Source organism: Pipistrellus kuhlii, unplaced genomic scaffold (genome assembly GCF_014108245.1).
Source record: "Pipistrellus kuhlii isolate mPipKuh1 unplaced genomic scaffold, mPipKuh1.p scaffold_m20_p_2, whole genome shotgun sequence".
Lineage (NCBI taxonomy): Eukaryota > Metazoa > Chordata > Mammalia > Chiroptera > Vespertilionidae > Pipistrellus > Pipistrellus kuhlii.
In genome coordinates this window covers 105453485-105465581 of record NW_023425515.1, presented here as the reverse complement: position 1 = coordinate 105465581, position 12097 = coordinate 105453485, and the positions used below count along the sequence as shown (strand labels likewise).

Below are 12097 nucleotides of genomic sequence, written 5' to 3'. Positions count from 1 at the left end.
CTAATTAGAGAAATGCATATTAAAACCACAATGAGATAATACCTCACACCTGTCAGAATGAATATAATCAATAAGTCAACAAAGCACATATATTGGTGAGGATGGGAAGAAAGGGGAACCATTGTGCACTGTTGGTGCCTAAGCTGTCAGTCAGACATCCTTAGCACTGCCACAGAGGTGTGAGAGGTTCCTGCCACTGTACTTGCCAGCCATGAGTCCAGCTTCTGGCTGAGCAGCACTCCCCCTGTAGGAGCACAATGACCACCAGGGGAAGCTCCTGCATTGAGCATCTGCCCCTTGGTGGTCAGTGTGCATCATAGTGACCTGCCGTTCTGCTGATTGGTCGATTTACATATTAGCCTATCATTATATAGAACTATAGGCCCGATGCACAAAATTCATGCAAGAGTAGGCCTCTGCAGTCATGGTGGCTGCCTCAATCTTGCACTCACAGCTGCGGCAGCTGCCTTGATCCTGCGGCTGCAGCGCTGGCTTCCTCAGGAAGGTCATCCAAAAGGAGAATATACCATGGACCTAGATGTGACTCACAAAAACAGTATTCTGTATCAGGCTGTTTACTTGTTAAAAGTGGGTGTGTTCAAGTAGGTAGACTGCAAATCAGAGGTTAGAAGTCCCAAGCTTGATTCCTGAGGCTCTTGGAAAATCATTGTCTTTGTTCTATAGGTCTTTTTCTCTGTATGAATTAGTTGTCAGCATTATTTTAAAGATTTAGTCAGATACTCAACATAGCCAAATGTGCTCTCTGCCTCAAACTAAATTCAGGTAAGAGTGCTACAAAGAATCATCCCTGACTTGCACATTAGCTCCTATTAATTAAATAAGGTTTTTCTCTTAAAGTTTTACTGTATTTTTAAAAATAACAGTTTAGGGGACCGAAAAAATGGCAGCAAAATAGACAGACATGTCCCAAGCCTAGTCCCAGAGCTTCCACTTCTTGCTTTTCTGCCATCTGCTGGGCCTCAGTTGTTAGCTTTTTCAGCTGACCCCATGTTGGCACCTCTGTCTCTTCATAGCCTTCGTCATCTTCCTTTTCCGCTTTGCTGTCATCAGGGCAACTCTCAGTCTTTTGAACGAAGGGACAAGGAGCTTCTCTGGGTCCACTGTGGTGACATAAGTAACACTCTAGCACCCAAATTGGCTGCACTGCTCCTTCTAGAAAGATACAAACACAACCTCTTCTCTACATCATTACTGGATCTGGTCCAAACCATTGTCCAGTTTGCGCATCCTTCCATCAGGCTAACCCAGTGGAAGCTATTGTACAGGAGGTCTGATGCCTTTTGGCTGCTGTACCTCTGCATCACAATTCAAAAAATTTAAATTATAAAGAACAATGCTGAGTTTGATTTGAGGTGATACATAACATCTGTCTCCCCCTTTCTGTTTTAGTAATTGCATTTTAAGAGTATGATTTGCTCTTTCCACTATTGCTTAACCTTAAGAGTTGTAAGAGACAACAGTTTTATGACAAATTTGATTTTGCTGACAAAAATGCTGAAAAGCAGAACTAGCGTATGAGAGTCCATTGTCTGTCTTTTGCTCTAAGGTAGGACCTAGTACCACAAAGGCAGCTAGGCAATGATTAATTACATGCTTGGCACTCTCTCCCGTTTGGGGGGTCGCAAAGATAAAGCAGGAACAGGTGTCTATATTAACATGTACCCATTTATGCTTACCAAATTCCGTTATGTGAGTGACATCCATTTGCCAAATTTGATTAGGTTTAAGACTCCTAGTATTAACCCCCAACGATTGCACAGGGCAATGAATTACACACTGAGAGCACTACTTAACAATTTCATGAGCTTGCTCCCTAGAAATACGGAATTGTTTGTGTAAGGCAGCAGCATTTTGATGATGCAAAGCATGGGAGGACTGGGCAAGAGAAAGCGGGCTAGCCTCTTGCATTACACCAAGGAGGCCATCAACAGCATCATTGCCTATAGCTAATTGACCAGGGAGACTTGAATGAGACAGGATATGACCAATAAAGCAGGGAAATTGTTTTCTAATGACACTTTGAAGGTTGAAAAATAAATGAAAGAGTTACTCTGAATTGGTGTGCTCTATATTAGCCATTTTAATTACTTTGGCAATACCACATAGGCACTTTTCTTTTTTCTGTTTGTTTAGGGGGTAAAAGGAGAGGCTTATGAGCAACAGTAAGCTCTCCAAATGTTTGTATCAGACCCCATGATCCCAAACCCACTGGTGCTGTTCCCTTGCTTCCTCCAATCCTTGTTCATATTTGTGAGGAAGCGCATCATCCAGAGGGCTCTCTCCCACAGGAACTGGAGGAGTGATGGAGGTGCTGATAGTGGAGTCTGAAACCTTTGGCAACCTTCCCCCATCTGTCTTGATTCCCTTGCCACATTCTTCCACTCCCCTTCTGGAGTGGGCTCTAGGTAGTCCAGAATTAAGGACCACAGACTGAAAGTAGAGGCAGGCATTTTCTCTGGACTTTTAGCTATATAATGATCACAAAGTTGTTTTTCTAGCTTCTCCCATGCCTCTATATTTACCTTTTCTTCCTCAGAAAACCATAGGCAGGTTTTACTCACAAAATCCAAAAACTTGAAAAGCTGCTCATCTCTCACAGAACAGCTCCTTGCTTGGAGCATAGCCTTAAGCATGGATACGCATATATTCTTTCCCTGTGATCCTGGATTTTCCATATTTTACACCTAGCTAGTACTGAACTGCACTCCTTACTTTTCATTTTGCTTTCTGCATGTGCTTCACTGGAGCATCCTTTCACCCGACAATTTGCAGTTCCCTCACACTCAGGTCCACATTGAGTGCCACTGGGGCCAAACTCAGCCCTGAGTTGGGCGCCACTTGTGCTGTGCCAGCACAGACAGGTTTGGTGAATCTGAGGGAGGGCTGGTGAAGGATGAAGAAAAGACAAAGAGAATAAGCTGGGTCTAGGTGGACCCATGAGGCCACAGAACAGATCCAGAGTGCAAGCTGATGGTTTATTTTATAGTCAGAGGTAATTTACAATGTTCTTGTAAATTTCACTTGTTTTGGCAGCACTTCCACCTCCCACAGCCCATTAGCTACCCAGGAAAAATCTAGGCAGCAGTCACAAGATCAAGCTTAATTATGCTTAGAGGACTATGCCCTATAAACTGGAACTTGTTTGCGGCTTTGCCAGTAAATAAGTCCAAGGCTTAATCCTATAACTGCTCCCTACAAACATATAATAGATGCCAAAATTCTTAACAAAATTCTAACAAGTCAGATCCAGCAGTACATCATACAACATGACCAAGTAGGATTTATCCCGGTGATGCAAGGATGGTACAATATCCACAAATCAATAAGTGTGATATATCACATAAACAAATTGAGAGATAAAATCACATAGTCATATCAATTGATGCAGAAAAAGCATTTGACAAAATCCAACACCGTTTCTTGATAAAAATTCATCAAGGTGGGAATAGAAGGATCATACCTCAACATAATAAAAACCATATATGATAAACCCACAGCTAACATATTCAATTGGCAAAAACTAAAACCATTTCCCCTAAGAACAGGAACAAGACAGGGATGCCCACTCTCACCACTCCTGTTCAACATATTACTGGAAATATTAGCCATTGCAATTAGACAAGAAGAAGAAATAGAAGGCATCCAAATTGAAAAAGAAGAAGTAAAGCTGTCCTTATTTGAGATGACATGATATTGTACATAAAAAACCTGAAAGACTCCATCAAAAACTATTAGACTTAATAAATGAATTTGGCAATGTAGCTGGATACAAAATTAACACCAAGAAATCTGTGGCATTTTTATACACCAATAGTGAACTTACAGAAAGAGAGACTAAAAAAGCAATCCCATTTACCATCACACCAACAAAATTAAGATACCTAGGAATAAACTTAACTAAGGAGGTAAAAGACTTATACACAAGAAACTACAGGACACTGAAAAAAGAGATAGAGGAAGACATAAACAGATGGAAGAACATACCATGTTCATGGATTGTTAGAATCAACATTATTAAAATGTACATACTACCCAAAGCAATCTATAGCTTCAATGCATTCCCCATTAAAATACAAATGGCATATTTCACAGACCTAGAAAGAACTCTCCAAAAATTCATCTGGAATTAAAAAAAAAAAAAGACCTTAAATAGCCACAGCAATTCTGAGAGAGAAGAACAAAGTAGGTGGCATCTCAATATCAGATTTCAAGCTGTATTACAAGGCCACTGTTCTCAAAACATTCTGGTACTGGCACAAGAACAGACATATACACCAATGGAATAAAATAGAGAACCCAGATATTGACCCAAACCACTATGCTCAATTATAATAATATTTGACAAAGGAGGCATGAACATACAATGGAGTCAAGACAGTCTCTTCAATAAATGGTTTTGGGAAAATCGGACAGATACATGCAAAAAAACTAGACCACCAACTTATACCATACACAAAAATAAACTCAAAATGGATACAGAACTTAAACATAAGATGGGAAACCATAAAATTACTAGAGGAATCCACAGGCAACAAAATCTTAGACATAAGCCGAAAGAACTTTTTCACTGATACTGCCCCTAGGGCAATGGAAACTAAAGAGAAAATAAACAAATGTGATTACACCAAAATAAATAGCTTTTTCACAGCAAAAGAAACCATCAACAGAGCAAGAAGAAAGCCCACTGTGTGGGAGAACATACTTGCACTGTTATCACTGATAAGGGATTAATCTCCAACATCTACAGGCAACTTATACAACTTAATAAAAGGAAGATAAATGATCCAATTAAAAAATGGGCGATGGACCTAAATAGAATCTTTTCAAAAGAAGACAGATGGAAAGCCAAGAGACACATGAAAACATGCTCAAAGTCACTATCTGAGAGATGCAAATCAAAATGACAATGTGGTACCATCTAACACCTGTAGAATGGCTATCATCAACAAATCAACAAACGACAAGTTTTGGCGAGCATGCAGAGAAAAGGGGACCCTCGTGCACTGCTGGTGGGAATGCAGACTGGTGCAGCCACTGTGGAGAACAGTATGGAGTTTCCTCAAAAAGCTAAAAATAGAACTCCCATTTGACCCAGTAATCCCACTTCTAGGAATATATCCCAAGAAACTAGAAACACCAATCAAAAAGGATATATACACCCCTGTCTTCATAGCAGCACAATTCACCATAGCTAAGATTTGGAAACAGCCTAAATGCCCATCAGCAGATGACTGGATCAGAAAACCATGGTACATCTACACAATGGAATACTATGCTGCCATAAAAAAGGAGTTCTTACCATTTGCAGCAACCTGGATGGAACTGGAAAGCATTATGCTAAGTGAAATAAGTCAGAAAAATATCACATGATCTCACTCGTGTGGATATAAAGAACATTATAAACTGATGAACAAAATGATAGATACAGAGGCAGTAAAGCATTAAGTATAGCAGGAAGGTTAGGGAGAGGTGAGGGAGATAAGAGATCAACCGAAGGACTTGTATACATGCATATAAGCATAACCAATGGATGCAAAACCCTGGGGGATGAGGGCATGTATGGGTGTTGGGTGTGTGGGGTGCAATGATAAGATATGTACACATATAATCCTACCTAATAAAAGAGTGATATGCAAATTAACAACCACATTACACCCAGCAGTCACGCCCACCAGCCAATCAGAGCAAGTATGCAATTAACCCAACCAACATGGCTATGGCCACAGAGAACAAGAGGTGGCTTGGGTTTCCCAGGCAATGGAAGAAGCCAAGCTTTCCACCTGCCCTAGCCAGCCTAAGCCTCCACTCAAGGCTACAAAGTTTCAATTATAGAAGGTAAAAAAATCCAAACAGAAATGGCGGCAGCCCTGGAGGCTTGGCTCAGCTCCAGGATACACAGTTTCAATTTACAATTGAATTGTAAATAAATTCCAGAAACCAGGACCTCCACTTGGGTCATCAGGGGGTGTGATTGGCCCGCAAACTACTACAAGCCCCTCACTCAGGCCATCCCACGCCCCAAGGGAACCCCCACCCTGATCAGGGATACCCTTCAGGGCAAACCAGCTAGCCCCCACCCATGCACCAAGCCTCTATCCTATCTAATAAAAGAGTCATATGCAGATTGACTATCACTCTAACACACAATGGCTGCCCCCATCTGGTCAAAGATCCTGCCTCCATGTGGATACAAGATGGCCGCCACAGGATGGCCAACAGGGGAGGGCAGTTGGGAGGCACCAGGCCTGCAAGGGAGGGCAGTTGAGAGGGACCAGGCCTGCAAGGAAGGGCAGTTGGAGACAATCAACCCTGCAGGGGAGGGCAGTTAGGTGTGACCAGGCCTGCAGAAGAGGGAAGTTGGGGGAAAACTGGCTGGCAGGGGAGCAGTTAGACATCAATCCTGGTGGCATGGGAGTGGTTAGGGGGTGATCAGACTGGCAGGCAGAAGTGGTTAGGGGCAATCAGGAAGGCAGGCAGGCGAGCAGTTGGGAGACAACAGTCCTGGATTGTGAGAGGGCTGTCCAGCTGTCAGTTTAGTCCCGATCCTGGTGGGCAGTCTGACATCCCTCGAGGGGTCCCAGATTGGAGATGGTGCAGGCTGTCCCTCCCCCCTGCCCCGTGCACGAATTTCATACACCGGACCTCTAGTACCTTAATTTAAAAAATGGGGAAAAACTAAAACTTGACAATTACAAAAATAATAATAAAATAAAATAGCAGTTTAAATATAGTTTTAATGTCCAAAAGTAAGCACATCATTAAAATGTTAGACTTTAAAGGGAATTAATAAATCACTGTTCCTTCTAAGTATTGTTGGACATACTCTCAAATTATATGTTCTCCAGTCTGATTCCCAAGAGTTTTTACTTTCAGCTATACACAGGAGCTTTTAAAGGTGTCTTCTCTTAAGCCTGCTGACCATCATGGCCCAGGACTTGAGGTTCAGTGGGCTGCCTGGATCTGAGTCTTCTCTTGGGTGTGAGTTAGGAGGTATGGGACCAAATAAGCAGATCTGAAGAAAGAATTACATTGATACTGGAACACCTCCAGTTTCCCAACAGGCAGCATGAGAAGCAATGCCAGAGAAAAGATGCTCATAACTAGAATTTAATCACAAGCAAACAATAAAAAAGCACAACTGAGGGACAGCCTACAAAGCACTCAAGTGATGTGCTTCCCTAGTGTCAAATGGTGGAAGACAAGGGCTGAGGTACTATTTCAGTTGAAGACAGACAGTTAAATGCAATGTGTGATCCTGCATTGAATTCTGAACTAGGAAAGACTTTAATGAGGCAGTTGGTGGAGTTTGGATAAGATCTGTAGATTCATAAATAATAAATTGTATGAATGTTAATTTCCTGTTTTGAGCATTGTACTGTGGTTATGTGAGATGTTGCTATTTAGAGAAGCTGGGTGAAGAGAAGGAATATGGGAATCCTTTATACTATTTTTGAAACTTTTGTCAGTATTAAATGATTTTTAATGAAATGTGTTTTAATTAAAAAATATTGATAAAAAACTTTCAGTTCAATGTACATTGAGTAATTTGAAAAACTAATAGAAATAACTAACAGGGGTGGGGGCAGTGAAGCACAAAAGAGTAAGTAGAAAATCAAAAAAGTAAAACTATTTTTAAATGAATTAACACAATGTCAACTATCTTCAGCTAAAATATCATCTATGACTCTATGTAGTGTTTTAAGATATATGTCATTTCTGGGTCCTAAAACATAAAAACTCATGAAGATTGAAAACAAAAGCATACCAGTAAAAAGTAAATAAACAAACCAGGAAACTGTTGATGAAAAGAAAGCTTATGGTGCTCTGTTGGTAGCAAGTGTATTTAGGAATACAAATGGCTACTCAGTAATGATATGCATAATAATTTTCCAAGAAGATAAAATGTTCTAAACTTAGGCATACTTTATAATGATAACTTCAAGATATATAATTTTAAAATTGGTAGGTTGACGATCACAACTATATTGATAGTTTTTAAACACATTTTCTCAGTATTAATGGATTAAGCAGACAAAATAATTATAAAATTTAAGGAAAATTTGAAAAGCACAATTAGAAAACTTAATAAGGCAGACATTTATATAGCCCTTGCAATAATAAATTAGAGAATTAACCACATGCTAGCCACAAAGTAAGTTTCAAGAAATAACCAAGAATCAGCATAAAGTTCTCTAACCACAATAAAATTTATTAGAAATCAGTAATGTTTGGAAATTTTAGAAGAAATTTCTAGAGAACACATTGGTCAAAAAAGAAACCATCATAAAAATTAGAAAAAATGTTGAGTTGAACAATAATGAAAAATTTCACATCAAAATGTGAAATGCAGCTAAAGAGATTGAACATAAGCTAAGCATGAAATTAAAAAGTTTAAAAAAAATGAATGAGGCCAAAGAAAATTGAGAGAAGGAAATAATAAAAATAAAAGTGGTAGAAAACAAAGATACTATAGAGATGATCAAATCAACCAGGCTAAAAGTTGTTTCCCTGAGTAAATTTTAAAATGGATTATAGGAGACAAAATCTAGTGAGATTGAGCAAAGCAATGAAAAAAGGAGAGAGCACAGACAATAGGAATGAAAAGGGAAACACAATGAAACATACATCTGTTTTTTAATTTAAAAAAAACTCTGTGATTGAACTGAATTCCTGAACACAGCCAATGGAGAGCCTATGAGAAGTGCAGGTCTCCCAAGAGAAAGCCTCTCCTCACCAGCTCTCTAGAACTCCTGTGAACATAACCAGAGGGAAACAGCTCCGAGGGATGCTGAGCCCTTCCCCCACCCATTTCAGTCCTGTCAGTCACTTCAGAGAGAACTTAAACAATTCCTCAGCAAAAAAAGAAAGATTCTTTTGAGAAGGAGAAAATGAGCACATATGAAATTTTAAGACTACTTATTCTCTGACAGAACCAAGTCACAACATGAAATCCCATTATGTATAAGAGATTGGTGATACATTATCTGCAGTGACAATTTGAATGACAAATGGCTTTTGAAATGTAAGTTCCTAATCAGAACCTTTCAGAAAAGCTACTGTGACTAAGAATAGAGCTGTTGCTTTGCTGTTGTTAGTGACACAAATGATGGTGTTCTCTGCACTGCAGTTCTTGGGTTTGCCTCCCTGCATGGCTTTTGGAAGAGTCAACCCTTGCCCTTCAATTCACACTCCTCCACCAGCTCCCACTGGTTGAAGGAATTTCATGGGAAAGAAGAGAATGGTTACTTTAGTTCTGTGAAGGGGAATGATCCAGTGTTGTCTACAGAAGAGGTGCTCAAACGTTGGTGTGCATTGAAATCACCGAGAGGCGAAGGAGGGCTCAACACCTTTGCTGGGCCTAACTCCTTGGTGGTTCTGAGGTTCGCCCAGGTTAGAGCATCCGTGTAAGGTTTCAGCATCCGCTTTCCCAATTCTGTGACACACCCTCGAAGGCATGTTATGTCCCTTAGCACCTTGGTAACATTGAGCTTTTACTGTTTGTCATACATTGTCCTAAGTTCACATGTATTAGCTCCTATTCTCACAGCAGCCTTTTTAGATCTATACTCTTATCCCCATTTTACACATGAGGAAACTGAGGTACAGAGGTCAAACAACATGCCCGAGGCCCAATAACTAATTAGAACAAAGGTAGGATTTCAATCCAAAGCTTGTGCACTTGACCTCCATCTGTACTTCTTGACATAATGCTAGGCAAATATTACAGGATGAGGGTCACCTTCAACGTCACAAAATCACAGCAAAAACATGTCAGACTCCAAAGACAGAAATGAAGAGTAACCCTGGGTAGGCTGGTGATTCTCAGGTTTCATGAAGTTACGGAGATGAATCACATTTAACTCTGTCTCAACTAGTATCGATACAAACCTAGTTGGACTAATGAGATGAGTGTCCCAGTTCCCTGGATCTAAAGAAATTGGATGTACCACTCAACACTCCCATGGCTGTGAGCACAAGAAGAAATCACAGTCAGTTTATAGATTACCTGAAGCCAGGGAGTGAATGAGATCATATCTACAAGTAGGGGTCAGGACAGAGTGAGGAGCACTGGGCCTGAGGGGCAGATCTCAGAGACAGGTCTGCAGAGGCACTCAAGCTCTGGAGCAAATTCAAAAGAAAATGATTACATAAAAGTTCACGTTTTAGAAAATGTATTCAAACTTTTCCATTTAAAGTAATCAGTGTCTTCCTAGCTGGTTTTGCTCAGTGGATAGTGTGTCAGCCTATGGACTGAAGGGTGCCAGGTTCAATTCCTGTCACGGACACATGCCTTGGTTACGGGCTCAACCCCTTAGTAAGGGGTGTCCAGGAGACAGCCTTTCTCTCTCTCCCTCTATAATAAGTATATGAAGTTCATTCCTAAAAAAAAAAAAAAAAAAAAAAAAAGGGATCAGTATCCTAGAATTTTTAGGGGGAAATGCCACAAACCAACTTCATCACCTGATGCCACTTTAGTTTTTACTAATTTACCTTCTAGCATTTCTGGAAGAAACACTGTTGCAGTAAGTGAAGCACAGTGATGTGATATCTGTTTGCTGCTATATAACAAGCTAATTATTCATACGTACAAATAACAGAATTCATCATACACAGCAGTATCATAAAAGGTTGGCTCCTGAGCCATGTGCCAGCACACGTGCATCTATATTTCACCTTAGTTTCTGTTTACACATCACCTTTCATAGGCATAGCATACTGCACTTTTCCAAGAACCTTCACTTAGAAGATTTTTAAATATATTTTTATTGTTGGTAATATTAACATATGTCTCCCATTCCCAGACCCTACCCACTCCCTCAGGTCATCACCCTATTGCCCATGTCCATGCGCTATGCATGTAAGTATACGCATTGTTTGGTTTATCTCTTCTCGTCTTCCCAAGGCTACATCGAGGTATGTCACTCTGTTCCATGCCTCCATGCTTCAAGTCTTATTTTGTTGGTCAATGCATTTTGTTCATTAGATTCCACAAATAAGTGAGATCATGTGATATTTGTCTTTCCCAGATTGGCTTATTTCACTGAACATAATGTTTTCCAGGTCCATCCATTCTGTCCCAAAGGGTAAGAGATCCTTCTTTTTTACAGCTGCATGGTATTCCATAGAAATGTCCTATAGCTACTCTAGCCATTCATCTGCTGATGGGCACTTGGGCTGTTTCCAAATGTTAGCTATCTACAGTAATAAAAGAGAAAAATGCTAATTGACCCTACATTTGCTAAGCCTACAGCCAATCAGGAGTGATATGCAAATTAACCCAGCAAAGATGGCGGGTAAATTTGCACAGGCAGAGGCCCTATGTGGCAAATAGGATCCAAGCTTCAGTAGAGGGACTTGGACAGGTGGTGGTGGATCCAAGCTGAGATGGGGACCCAAGTAGGCAGCATCAGGCTGTTTGGACCCAGGCAGGTGGTGCCCCATGCTGCCTTTCCTGGGCCCAAGCCACCCCACCGTGTGCCTGGGTCCAAGCTGCCCCACGGTCCCTGGGTGAACAGGTCAGGCTGAGCTGAACAGAGATCATGGGTGAACAGGCTAGGCAGAGCCTGGCCAAGCCACCCTACAATCCCAGGCGAAGAACCCTCTCAGCTGACCAACCTGCCTGGCACATGGTGTGGAGTCCAGGGCCTCTAGCCTGCAGCCATGGGAAGTCTCCCTCTCCTCAGAGTTAAAAGCACCAGCCCAGGTCTCCCCAGTGACCTGGTCCTGACTGTGGGGGTGATGAGTTCCTGCAGGCTGGAGTTTGATCCCCACGCACCAGCAGTAGGAGACCAGAGCCTGTGCTATTGCTGTGTGTCCGGATTTTAATTAGACAAATGCCTGGTGGTCCTGGTTGCCAGTTTAGCAAAATATTTTAGGAGGAGAATTCTGTCTGAGTTTCCTCAAGTTCCCTCAGCCCCTACTCACCCCTCTGTAAAGGCGCAGAACAAGTGAGGCCCTTGAATAAAAATCAGAGGTCTCCAGCAACAGTGGGCCTTTCTCATCACAGTCATTTGGACTGGATGGCATTTGTTTATCTAGACACCATAACAGAGAAACACAAGCTCAAGCCATAATC

At 41.2% G+C, this 12097-nt stretch overlaps 1 long non-coding RNA gene across 1 annotated transcript; it reads right to left on the bottom strand.

Annotated features, from left to right (window-relative positions):
* Positions 1-1051: 1051 nt before the first annotated feature.
* On the bottom strand, positions 1052-2786 carry LOC118723892. The gene is made up of 2 exons (XR_004989403.1): positions 2734-2786; positions 1052-1173 (listed from the first exon to the last, which is right to left on the bottom strand). It is a non-coding gene; the product is annotated as an uncharacterized LOC118723892 (long non-coding RNA).
* Positions 2787-12097: the final 9311 nt, after the last annotated feature.